The sequence below is a fragment of the Anas acuta genome, chromosome Z (assembly GCF_963932015.1).
Source record: "Anas acuta chromosome Z, bAnaAcu1.1, whole genome shotgun sequence".
Taxonomy (NCBI): Eukaryota; Metazoa; Chordata; class Aves; order Anseriformes; family Anatidae; genus Anas; species Anas acuta.
Window position 1 is genome coordinate 16,107,430 of NC_089017.1, and position 12,681 is coordinate 16,120,110.

The following is a 12,681-nucleotide window of genomic DNA, read 5'->3' on the forward strand; positions in this document are numbered from 1 at the left end:
GTATGTTTTAATTTTTATTTGAAGATCAGCTAGGCTTAGTGTCACGTTAAGCAGGCTTTCACAAAGCGAGAACCTGGGGACAAGGCAGCGGTAAGGCAATCTGTTATGTTCAGATGGGCAGCACAGGCACATGCGCCCTGTGCAGCCCATTAATTCCTCTACAAGTTGGTGTCTTCATAACCCACGGCTTTTACCCCTTCTGGGCTTCTTTGTTCTGGAGTAGGGATAATTCTGACAGATACATGAAAGTATTTGTAACTGTGGTATTTCTAAAGCATGTACACATTGTTAGTAACCAAGCAAACTACAATATAGATCAGCACAGTTTGAGGGCTAAGAAGTGATATTTAAGCTGCAGTGGGTTTTTGTTTGTTTTTAGCCTGTATAAGAAATACTTTACTTTCAATAAACAATTTATAGATGAGTTCTGTACAGGTAGTGGGAGTGGAAGTGCTACTTAAATACCAAGAATGAAAATGGTGTCTCATGACATCAAAAGTTCACATTTTAGAAGAGTAAGAACGAAAGGACTTTGTGGATGCATCCACAAAACAGGGTTAATGGTATTTAATTTTCTCTCGTTGTGATGATGGAAATCTCTTGTTTTGAGTATACACCACAGTTATTTGATTGCTTTGATAAGAACATTTTCAGCTTTCCACCAGACACCCATTCTCAGGGCAAAGCATTCAGAACGTAGGTAGAAGCATCCTCATAACAGTCCTCAATACCTTATTAACGTACCCTGGGAACGGGCAGGCCACAAGCAAAACAGACTCAGCTAATGTTGCCACATTTGCGTTCAGTCTAAAGCTCTCCCTACTTCTCCTGTGTTATACCATTGCACAAAGTCTGCATCAGTCTTAAACCTCCATGTAGGATGGTTTAGAATTTGGTCCTGTTATGAGCAACATTGTCTGTACCTACCTCAAAAGTTACTTGTGAAAATATGAAGAGAGATAAGAGTGAGACCATTCCCTTCCTTCAGCTGCAAGCTGAGCCACTGGGTTGGCTCCACCCTATCTTCTATCCTCATTAAGAGTTAACAGGTGAATTGCATGAGAATCTTGTGTCCAATTAATTACAATATAAGCAGTTTGCTACCAAGAATGGGTAGAAAACTTAGTTTATGCTCACCCATTATTTCACAGTACCATGACATACATGTATATTGTCATTAAGTAGTCATTGTGAGGAGCACTCCACCAAAGCTGATCAAATAGAGGCAAGAGATGTAGTACTAGAGTTCATCTTGCAGAGCAGACTCCTTAAAACATCTGGGAATGAGATTTGTTACACAGGTAACATATTGTGAATCCAGCTAATACTGATGGAAAATAAAAGCAGACAAGCCTTGTTTCCATTGACATTTTGTAACCAAATAATCAATGGCAATGTACCTGTAGCTATTCAACAATGCAGAAATTGAAAATCAATAGAGAAGAAAAACAGACTATAAATTTCCATCCATGGTAGGCAAAGATGGGGACACTGTACTGTCTTTTGTTATACGAAAATACAGCAGAAAGGAGATTCATGGGAAGAGGAGACAAATATATATGTGTATATATATATAGTTACCTTAAAAACATAGTACTTAAGAAAGAAGCAAGCAAATAAAGTGAAAAATGTTCATCAATACTGAATGAAGAAGTATTTTTCTACAGTCATATCTTGCCTATAGTACACACTCAGCTCAGTTACTGTCACCTCAGATGACATGATGCAGAGTCACTGCCGATTTATGGAACTTCTATTGCACCGCCTGCAATCTTGCTGGGTTCAGAATATTAGTAAGCAGCAACACTGATAACACCAGTGTGGAATTGCAACACATTATTTTGTTCACCCTTTAATGCAGCAATTCTCAGAAGCTGAGTTGCTCCCACACCACTCTTTCATGCTGACATGGGCTAATTTCCTTTACCATTGTTTCCCACTGCCTTGCACTTGCTCAACTTACCCACTCTCGAGTCCTAAGCTGATATCCTCGGCAGGAAAATAATGCATTCCTTCTGCTCCAATGTTGCTTGCACTGCACTAGGCAGGCATAAATTTTAAAGGCGTATGACCTAGAACTGACACCCTCCCTATCCACCCCCCCTTTTTTAAAAAAAAAAAAAAAACACTATGCAGCATAGCAGACACGCTGTTGCACACTGTAAACATCAGCAACTGCATCCTCCCTAGCAGGCTCTTCCAAAAGAAAGCTGGGACCAGCTGTGTCCACAACCTTCTGCTGCGATGCACGCAGCACAGCCGCCAGCCCTGGGAAGCATGACACAGGCTACTGAGCACTGAGAGGAGATGGCAGGGATTTTAGGGCCATTTTTGGAGGAGCCACTTTAAAGGAAATCTGTGCTCGGCATTGTTTTTAAACTAAAGTATCGGAACACGGAAGTCTGCTGTCATTGTCATTAAAAAAGAGCTGCTGCTCACAAGTTCAGTCTTGGCACATCAGCTGATGTTGTGAATGTACTTTCTGGAGTGCTCCAGGAAGTTACTGTATGGCCACATCCTAAATCTTTCCAGTGCAGAGGTGATGATTTACAGAGATGCAGTCCCAAATCATCAAGGGATGTGCAATGAGATATAAAGGCCTTCTCTTTTGTTCATTTGTTTTTTAAATCAACATTCTTCAGCATGATGAAAGGTCTAGTTAATCAGCACAAAACATAATCAGGAGTATTAGTGTCAGGCAACCCATGAAGCCACATTATGCTGTTGCTTGGATATTCAGGCCTCTCAGTCAGAATAACCAAGCAAAGCAGTAAGAACATGAACAGACTTCTAGTTTCTCCTAGCAGCCCTGTTTTTCATCTACACCCCAAAGATCTCCACTTTGAAAAAAAAAAAAAAAGGTAAAGAATTGGTTTACACTTGATCAGAGTTCACGCAGAAGTGCAATACAGCTTTAGAAATTGATTTGATGTGGAAATGCCTTACAAAAAAGCCAGATGTTTCCCAGCCAGCACTTGCTGTATTCTGTCCTCAAGGGAGGAATCACAGAGGGGTGGAGAACAGAAGGCAAAGGGATGCCCAAACGTCAGGGACAGCTGGAGGAAGTGACCCTGCAGACTCACCCTATAGTCAAGAAAGACACTGTCGAGATAGTACCGTGCTTATTATACTTTTAGTCCAGGGGTGAAAAGACGGAAAGACGGAAACAAGTATTTTTATAAACTCCCACTTGATACCATTTGAAATCTGAATAAGCTTCTGGGTTCCACCCAGGCAGTCTTGGATGCTGCTTGCAGTACGGCTTGGTCAATAGCTTTCCACAGCACCTTTCCCTTTTGAGGTGACTGCACCCCTTACAATGTTATCCAGTTTCCCAGAGCTTGGACACAGGACATGCATAAAAGAAAGGGAGCACCTTCATTTTGGCTTGGCATTAAGAGCAGTTCTAGAAAAACTTCTGCACTTGCTGTGCAGGTAACTTTCAAAGGACTACAGATGTGCTGGGCATCCAAAGGGTTCCTGTGAAAGAGCTGTTGGTCAGGACTCAATTAGAAGTATGGAGCAGAGGCATTCACAGCTGCCTACTAGTATTACAAAGAGGAAACATCCAGTCCAGATGAATCAGAGAAGTGGACAGCTTATGGAGAAAAAAGGAAAAGGGCAAAGCAATGCTGTGTGGGACAGTAGCCAGAAGACAATCTACCCTCAAAAGTTTACATGGAAACAAGTCTCTCCATCAGCTAAAACTATTAACTGGCTTCTTAGCAAAGGGAATCTTAAAACATTTTTAGAAATCAGATATTTTGAATAAGATTCAGGTTCAAATGGATATGAGCTTTTTGTTCTACTTCCGAGAAAAAAAATAGTTTGCACAACACCAAATGTCAAGTAGAGGCTGATATTATGGGCTAAATATGTTAATGACATGACAGACTTGTGACGGGTGACTTTTGCCCCAGATCTAGTTACTTAGATCTTAGTTGCTGTGCTAATAGGAACTTTAAAGTCTTCAGTATATTGCACTTTCAGGAAGAGTGTATGAAACAGCACTGTTCAGGCTGGAGTGTCTTCAAATTAGTTTAACACTGACTAATAACTTCACAAAAGAACAGAATGAAAAACCACATTACCGGACAGGTTTATCACAGGTGTGCTGTAATGCACAATTCCACCTGGGAGAGATACTGAATATTTTCCACCTTCTATCAGCATTTTCCACTACCACAGCAGAATGCAGTTTTTATCATCTTCCCAAACACTCAGAGACCACCCAGGACCACGACACATGGCTGGAGTTTAAAATAAATCAGCTCAGCTAGACAGTGGGTAGGGATGATCCAGGCCATATCAACCACACTTATTTTTCCCCTGTTTCTGATCCTGAAAGATTGCCAAATACAAATAGCTCAAGAGAAAAAAAAAAAATTAAAAAAAGGCCATCAACAAAGTGCATTAGGCAGTGGACGTGCCACATTAGAATAACGCAGGAGACAATAATACTTTCAGTGCAGAAGCTTGGCAAGAAGCAGAGTACTCAGACTAATACTGACGTTCCTGTAAAACAACAGCACATGAGAAACACTCAGCATGCAACAGCAGGAAAGGAGAGGAAAGCTGGAACGTCTCCAGTAGAAAGAATGAGCTTATATCTACACATTTCTGTTACCAAAAAAAGTCTGAAATGGCATTTTTCAGGTAGAGGTTTCAGCGTTCTGTGGAGGAGGTCAGCGTGTTTGGTTTATTCTCTGTGCAGAGCAGAGGGCAGGTCACTAGAGAAAAAGCAGCACTTTTTTTCACTCGTTGGCACAGCAAAGCTGTGAACAAAACTGAAGTGTTGGTGCCGGCTTAGTATTCCAGTCACCATGCAAAACTACCAGGCCACACACCACTGCCTGAACCTAGAGCAACACCACAACCCTCGTCACCCAAGCAGGTTTCTAAAGACAGTGGTTTGTCTCTTCTACCTCACCTCCAGATGATTTCACTGTTAACACTCAAACCAAGGAATTTGCTTTCACCCACGCTCACTGCGCTCCACACACACGATGCAGCTGCAGGTTCATCCAGCTGACTGGGTCCGCACAGCGAGATGCCTTCCCTCTGATGGGTGGAGGACTGGACCTCTTCCCACAGCTGTTTTCTCAACAGATGAGCCAAGGTCACACAACTTCACCATCTGTAAAAGCAGCTCCCTTTCTTACCACAAGCCCGTTTCGGTTCAGTTAAGCTTTGTCTGATGCTCCAACACCTTGGGTGACATGAAAGTACACTCCTCAAGGACACAAATGAAGTGTCTACAGAACACCAAACTGCACAATCCCCACAGGTCCAGAGGCAGTTTTCCATTCAATAACTTTAAATGTAGGTCAAACGGAGCACCTAAGCTGTTTAGTTTTAAAATACAGTAGCAGCTTCCTTTCAATGAATCGGGAAGAACTCCAGATCAACTCAGAACTCCCTCAGGCCAATGGACTGATTAGATTTTGGGGAGCAGTTTCAGGATAACATGAAAGCGGATGGGAAACTTCTTACTCCATGACATTTCAGGCATTCATGAAAGGAGTTGTTGAAGGGAGGTAAGGAGACCTTTAACAGCTTATAACTTCTGCACTCCCTCCTCTCAGCTTTCTCCCTCCTCCAAAATATAGCAGTTGTGCTTTTGGTTAGAACTTAAAATGAGCGGACTTCTTGACCACCAGAGCTATGTGTGAAATGATTTACAGCCTTTCTTTACAGTTTTATTACTTCTTCATGGAAAAACAAACTCAGCCTCCTGTAACAACTCAGCTTATTGCAGAACAAAAGGTGCTACAGAAACGAAGTTGTTGGCACCACAGTAGTAATACAAGAGGCAGAGGGAATTAGCATCTATAATAAAGTCCCATGAAACATGGCTCAAAAACAGTTTTGTGAAAGGTTTAATTTCAAAGTTGGTGATCAACACCTCACTTACAACATCACTCTTTTGGCTTTTGTACATAGTCTTTCATATATCTTGTCATGAGTGATAAGGGTGGACAGGGCACTTCCTAAATGCATTACAGTAATTTAATTAAAAGCTTGTCAGGCCCATTCTGTACAGTTAAAAGTCTCAAAAATGAGCCTTTTATTTCAGTACAGAAAGACAAGCCACAGAACTCTGAGTACAAAAGCGATTAAAGAATGTAATTCAATCCAGATATTTCCAACTGTACATCCAAGCAAATAAAAAAGGGATTGTCATGGATGATGTAAATGTAAACACTGTGAAATACACTATTCTATTGCTATGTATCTGGACGTAAGTAATTTTCACCTTTACAGGAGAAGGCAACATTATGAGCTACTACTGCTTTGAACAGACAATAGACATTTCTATGTAGTCCATCCCTATCTATTCATAACACCACAGGGCAAACAAATACCACAGTATTTGCTTAACAGAATAAATGAGCGTATCTGACCTACAGCTCTGATACTCTTGACACTTCAGCCAATACCTTTTAATTAAAAAGAAAACTGGAAACATTTTACCAAAAGAAAACAAGTGAAAATACTGCCTGTTAAGTCCTTACCACAAAAGGACAGACATATGAAAAAAGATTGTATTTCAAAACTTTACTGAGCAGAAACATTTTTCCCCACTCCAAAAGATATTTTCTCCTCCAACAGCAGCAGCTCTAAATCAAGGAGTTTCTACTTTCTGGTCACCTTGCACTCTGCTCTGGTACACATCACAAAACATCAGCTTCAAACACTAGTAACATGTTCCAGGCACTTAACCTTGTAACTGATCAGGCAAAAAAAAAAATCAAAAAATAATAATAAAAAAAATACTTGTCACCTCAGATAACTTTCCTAAAAGAAAGGGAAGAGTACCAATGTTAAATGGACCCATACTCTAAGAGCATACAGAGAAGCATTGAATCAGGCTTTTGTGACTTTGTTTTAAGCCATTTTGGGATTGATGATACAATGCAAATTATTTCCAAATCAACAGACAGATCTTTGTGTTTCAAACCCCAGCAGAAGTTGTCTCCTCCTTTTGCTGGGCAACAAAAGAATAAAAGGAACAGAGTTATTCTTGGTGAGCTATGTTTTTATCTCAGACATACCCGTCCAGCCTACAGCCCCTGGGAGAGCAGGGGTTTCTTCAGCTTCCATCCAGGAGAAGCATAGAGAAAGTTACTAACTTTTTGCACTGTACATAGTACTTGTTTGCATGTGTTTTAAAAGCACACCATGCAGATTTATAACCACATTCACACCCCTTTGGTGAGGTACTGCTTTAAAAAAAAAAAAAAAAAAAGATTTTGAATAGAGGCTCCAGGCACCGGGCCCAGTGTGCAAGGCACCGTATCAATATAAAAGATAATCCCGACTACAAAGAATTCACAATACAATTAAACGCCCACAGGGAACACACAGGAATTCAAAAAGCTGTGACAAGAAGCCTCTCTTGAGCACAGCAACTCTGGCTGTTTACAGGGTAAGTTTTCAATTAAAGAGTGGTTTTAATGGGACCAATGTCAGCTTAATCAACTTCTACCCCCATTACTCACTCCTAATCCCATATCACTCTTTACTCACACGGAACAACTGTTTTTCTCACTGCGTAATAAAACAGATTGGGAAGCACATCAAGGGCAGGGGGGGGACAAGGCCACAGGAAAAGAAAGAAAAAAAAAAGAAAGGTATTTTTAACCCAGAAGAGTTCATCAGAATAGTTCAGCACCGGTCCTCTCCAAGGGTCAAAAGCACTTAGGATAGAAGAACGGATGGTGCAACTGCAGCAGGAGGTGGAGGTGGCATGGTTAGGTGAGGGGAGATAAGAGTCAGCGTTCGCTGCTTTTACCATGATGAGTAACGCGGCCCTGACACGGCGGAGAGGAGCAATCCGAATACCATTGCTCCTGGCAGATACGATGACTCACTGAGTTTATTTATTGCCACCTGAATTCATCCTCCCTGTGACATCCGTGCTACTCTGTGAGTGGTACCTGGAGCTTACTTTGGGCTGGATAGGCTCTATGAGTGGTAGTTTACAAGAGATGAGAGTTGTGTGCAAGCTCTGGATTTCAAAGCTAAAAACCTGGTTCCTCTGATTATCCCACAGTACCAAGATAACAAGGCCCTGTTTACACCTGTGCTGCTCTAAATTCAGTATTCTGGTCACATTATCCAATCTATGAACTGCTTACAGGTCTTCTCTAGTCAACATCTTAAGTAATAAAGAGTTTTCTGTAACCACCATAAACAGAGCGTAAGTAGCAAAAGACACAAAGAAAAAAGAATCAATACACACTGACAAACACACGGTAAGCATTTTACTACATGATTTTTTGGGGGGGGTGGAACCCTGCACTATTCAATGGCCAGCATTTAACACTGAAACCAAAGACAGGCAAAGAAAAGAGACATCTGAGTTCCTCTGGTGTCTCTCCTTAGGCTAAACTTTCATATTTAATATCAGCTGAAGTAATCCCTATTACTTCTGAGATTTCACCCAAGTATCAGAAAGATAGAAAAACTCTTAACTGCTACATCATCTGCTACTTCGCAAAACTTCTTGTAAATTGAACATGGCAATTGAACAGGCTCTGCAGGACAAAATGCACTGTGTGTCTCTTTTTAGCTTTCATTTTCTTGCCTTTTAAAGGAACTACTTAAAAAAAAAGTACAATCAAGCCTACAAAAAAATGAATTATTTATTTTGTTAATGTTTTTGTTCAAATATTTCAATATTTTCAAGTAGGAAAATGTTCATTTTTCACCATTTAGGCTGCATTTGCCCTCTGTAGCTGCAGCACTTAGCCCGGGTACCACAGAAAAGCACCTGCAGAGGCTCCATAGCCCTGCACAACCACCCACCTCTGAAATAGTGTTTAAAGTAAATTTAAGCAAGCAGAAAGGGATGAGTATTAAATCTCAAAGCAAACCATGAAGGTTTTTCTTTTCTTATATACTTTAACTCTTTTTAAGCTATAGGTTCTCTGCAAGTCTCTCGGTGCTGGGCTCCCAAACAGATCAGCTTCCTCCTTAATGTTCAGAACTGCTTTTTGAATAGAGAAAGTTACTAAGAATAATAGAGAAAAAGGTAACCAAGTATGTCAGCCCTTCAAACTTAAAGTGTTCTCGGGGAATGGGGAAAGAGATGAAAAAGCGCACCTGTGATTATCACCTGCTGTGAGTTCAGAGAAGAGCAGGACAAAAGCTGCTGCAAGGGACAGGGGTACAAGGGACTGGTAGCAAGAGGGAAGGGGCACTTCTCCCTTCCAAGCTGCACAGGATTTGGGAAGCGGCTCAGTGCTGCAGACATCCCCTAGCCTGAAACCGATACCAACGCCATGCTGTGAAATTATCTTTGCAGAATCAGGATGCACCTCTGAGGACGACGCCAGCCCTTCCATTCATCCCCGCCTGCCACAGGCACTCGCCATACGTGTTTTACGAGAGGTCCTGTCCTCCGTCTGCTCCGGGACAAGCCGGCGAGGAGCTGGCACAGACCCTGCCCTGGCACGGCCGGGATTTGGGGATTTGGCCGGCAGATGGGGAAGGGGAGATGGGGAAGGTGCAGGGCAGGATCCGGCTCCCTTTGCCTCCCCGCCGCTGGGCGTGGGAGCGGCGCAGCAGAAGTACAGGGTAGGAGGAAAAAAAAAAAAAAGACAAAAAAAAAGTTTCCCAGTTTCCTGGTTTGCTGCGGGTGAGAGAAACAAAGCCAGGAAGGGCACGGCACAGTCAGCAAAGGCAGCCGAGTCACGTCAGGATAGAGAAACGTACCTGATTAGCTCTTTTGCCGGTATGCAATTAGTTGATAGACATTTTGTGGCATTAGGGAGCCGCATAACGAGTCAAATCCTATTTGTCACGCGTTTTCCTTGACTAACGCCGCGGCACCTTCCCTGGCACATCCCGGGAAGGTGACTATCTCTTCCTGCACCCTAATCTGCCTCCCTCCTCCCGAAAACGAGCCTGTAATGGAAGGGCACCCCGCAACGAGACGCCGCAAAAAGCCCTGCTGTTCCCCGCTCGGGCGGCAGAGGGGCTGCCCAGGAGGACTTTAAGCCGGGTTTTCCCACCTCGGGTCTTTCCTTGCACTTTCTCCAAGCCACCAAGCAAGTGCAAGGCGCTCCCGCCCCCCAGGAGCACCTCGCACACGCAAACGAGCGGCGGCCGTGCCCCGGCAGCCAGAAAAACCCGCCCGGGCTTCTCCCACGAGGGGAGCCGCTCCCGGGTCTGGGGCGCAAAGCGGGGAGGAAGATTCCCGGTCTACCCAAACAGCCTCAGCCGCGACGGGGGGGGTCCGAAGCCCGGCCGAAATGCCGCCCACCCCACAGAGCCAGGAGGTGGCAGCCCCCTGCCCCGCTCCCTCACCGCCCGGAGAGCCCCCTCCGCCGGGGGAAGGCAGCGGGACAGGCGGACAGACAGACAGACAGAGCCGCCCCACTCCCAAGCGGCGGGACGCCGTCCTCCCAGCCCTGCATTTTGGGATCCTCCCAAGCACGTGGAGCACACCTCTCCCCCGGGGCTGCTCCTGCGGAGCGGGGGTCCTCAATTCCTTGATGCCCGGCACCGCTCGTGGCTCCGGGGGTTGGGAAAAGGGCACTTTTTGGGGAAAAACAGCCCCGGAGCAGCCTCCTGAGCAAGGCGGAGGCCGTGCCCCTGCCTCACCTCCGGCGCGGCTCCTTCCTCAAGACGGGGCGACGAGCTCGGAGCGGGGGGCACGGCCGGGAAGTTTGGAGGGCTGGGGGCTCGGGTGAGCCTCAGGGGGGCACCGGCACCGCGGAGCGAAGCCGGAGGAGAAGGCACAGCGCGGGGAGAGGCTGGGGAGAGAGCCGGGACGGACAGACAGAGGGAGAGAGGGAACGAGAGGAGCAAGCAGTGATTTTGGGGCAGGGCGGGTAGGAGCCACCCCGTGTCCCGTCCCACCCTCAGCACAGAGCCGGTGGGACTCCCCCCAAGCCCCTCAAACCTCCCCAAAGCCCCGAGCCCCCCGCACTCACTCACACGGCAGCGGCGCGGCCACACCTGTCCCCGCACCGCCGGACGGGACTGCGGGGCGCCGCCGCGCACGGGCCTCCACAGGGCGCGCGGGGGGGGCACGCCCCGAGCCACGCCCCGAGCCACGCCCCGAGCCGCCCCCCCTCGCCCCCGGCAGCCCCCGACTCCTCCCGCTCCGATCCTGCAGGCAGCGGGGTGCCGAAAGAAGAGTAGGAGGTCTGGGGAGACAGGGCAGTTGCCTGCGTTGAACATAACAAAATAATAATAATAATAATAATAATTAAGCCAAACCGCCCAGCTCCAGCCCAATACCTCAAGCCACATCTTCCTCCCCAAAATATTGCGGGACACAGAGATTTTCCTCTCTCGGGACCTAATTGGGATGAAGGTGATGTTCCCCGATGACTTCCATCCGCAGATGTGAAGGGCAGAATGGGGGGTGATGAGGAATTTCCAGATTTCCAGGGTGTAAGTAGGTGATCCCTTTTTTTTTTTTTTTTTTTTTTCTGTCATTCAGCCCACAGATATGTAACTGACAGGTTTTGAGATGGATAGCAAGGAGGTAAAAGCTTGAGTCAAAATAAGAGGCAAAATCTAGGAGGAAGGAGAGGGTATAATGGCAAAACTGAAGGAAAGAGGCAAACACCTCTTGCAACTTGTGGAGAAGCATAAAAGGAAGGGGCTGAGAGTGGATGGTGTTAAACGAGTACAATGTATAAATGCAGAAGTGGCCTCTGAGTTGGGGGACACCAAAGAATTCAAAACTGGGAGTCTGAGGCAGCAAAAGGCAGCATAACCATAGGAAGCCTTTTGCAATTGTGGAAACGTTAAGGCTAAAACCAGGTGCTGAGGTGGAGATGGAGAAACAGCTCGTAACAAATCCTACAAAAGCTCTGCATTGCTGAGCAGTTGATTAGGCTGGAGATTAAGAGGAAGGCCCTGAGATTTTGGGTTTACTTCATGCTCCTATTGGAATTGTTAAGATTATGACAAGTGAGGAAATCCTGGCACTTTTGAGAGGGCATCATAATAAGATTGGGTTTGGCCAAAAGGGATATGTAGAAATATGACAGTCCATTGAGCAATACTGCATGTCTCACCTAGGAGGGGAAAATCACAAAACCAAATTAAACAACCCCATTCCTCCCTCCATCCCTTAATGTTCAGAACTTGGAAAGTTTTCCTTGATTTTTTGGTTCAAATTTTTTCTTCTTTTTTTTTTAGACATCAGCCAAGAAAAACTACAAACAGACCTTAGGAACTATACGTCCCTGCTCAGGCGGAGCTTTTGGGAGCGCTGTGACTAATAAGTCTTGACTTGTCCAGAGGGATGCGGCTATATGGCTCAGCAAGCAACTAATATTCCTCATGTGTTGTAATATCTATTTTCCCATGCCTGATAGGGCTGCCCTGGCTGTGGCAAAATGGGACACTGTGGTACATAATAATAAAAAGTAAGTAGGTCACCCGGAGACTTCCAGATACAAGGTTGCTGCCATTAATGGAAAAAAAAAAATATTAATATATTGACAGCAATTACGAGATACAAACAAGAAGCTCCAGCACTTTTGATACCAGCAGTGTTAGGAACAACTGCTACTGCTCTCTTCGGAGCCTGATAACAAGAGCAAGCGGCCTCGCCTTCGGTGAGGAGCAAAGGTAGTCCTAAACATTGGGTTGGGAAGACAGGAATAATGGTTGACCTGCTCACGGCAGGTAAATGATTAACATCCAGTTACA

The 12,681-nt window shown here is 45.0% G+C and overlaps 1 protein-coding gene across 4 annotated transcripts in view; it reads right to left on the reverse strand.

The window, feature by feature from the left end:
• ELOVL7 (ELOVL fatty acid elongase 7) overlaps positions 1-11,080 on the reverse strand; it is a 33,487-nt gene extending 22,407 nt beyond the window's left edge. Inside the window, exon 1 of one of the 4 annotated variants that reach the window (XM_068667045.1) lies at positions 10,944-11,080. The gene's annotated coding sequence lies outside the window, so the exon portion shown is untranslated. Of the gene's footprint in view, positions 1-9,720; positions 9,864-10,611; positions 10,632-10,943 lie in introns of those variants that run through there. The other 3 variants (XM_068667043.1, XM_068667046.1, XM_068667047.1) reach the window with 3 other exon arrangements.
• Between the last annotated feature and the right edge of the window lie 1,601 nt (positions 11,081-12,681).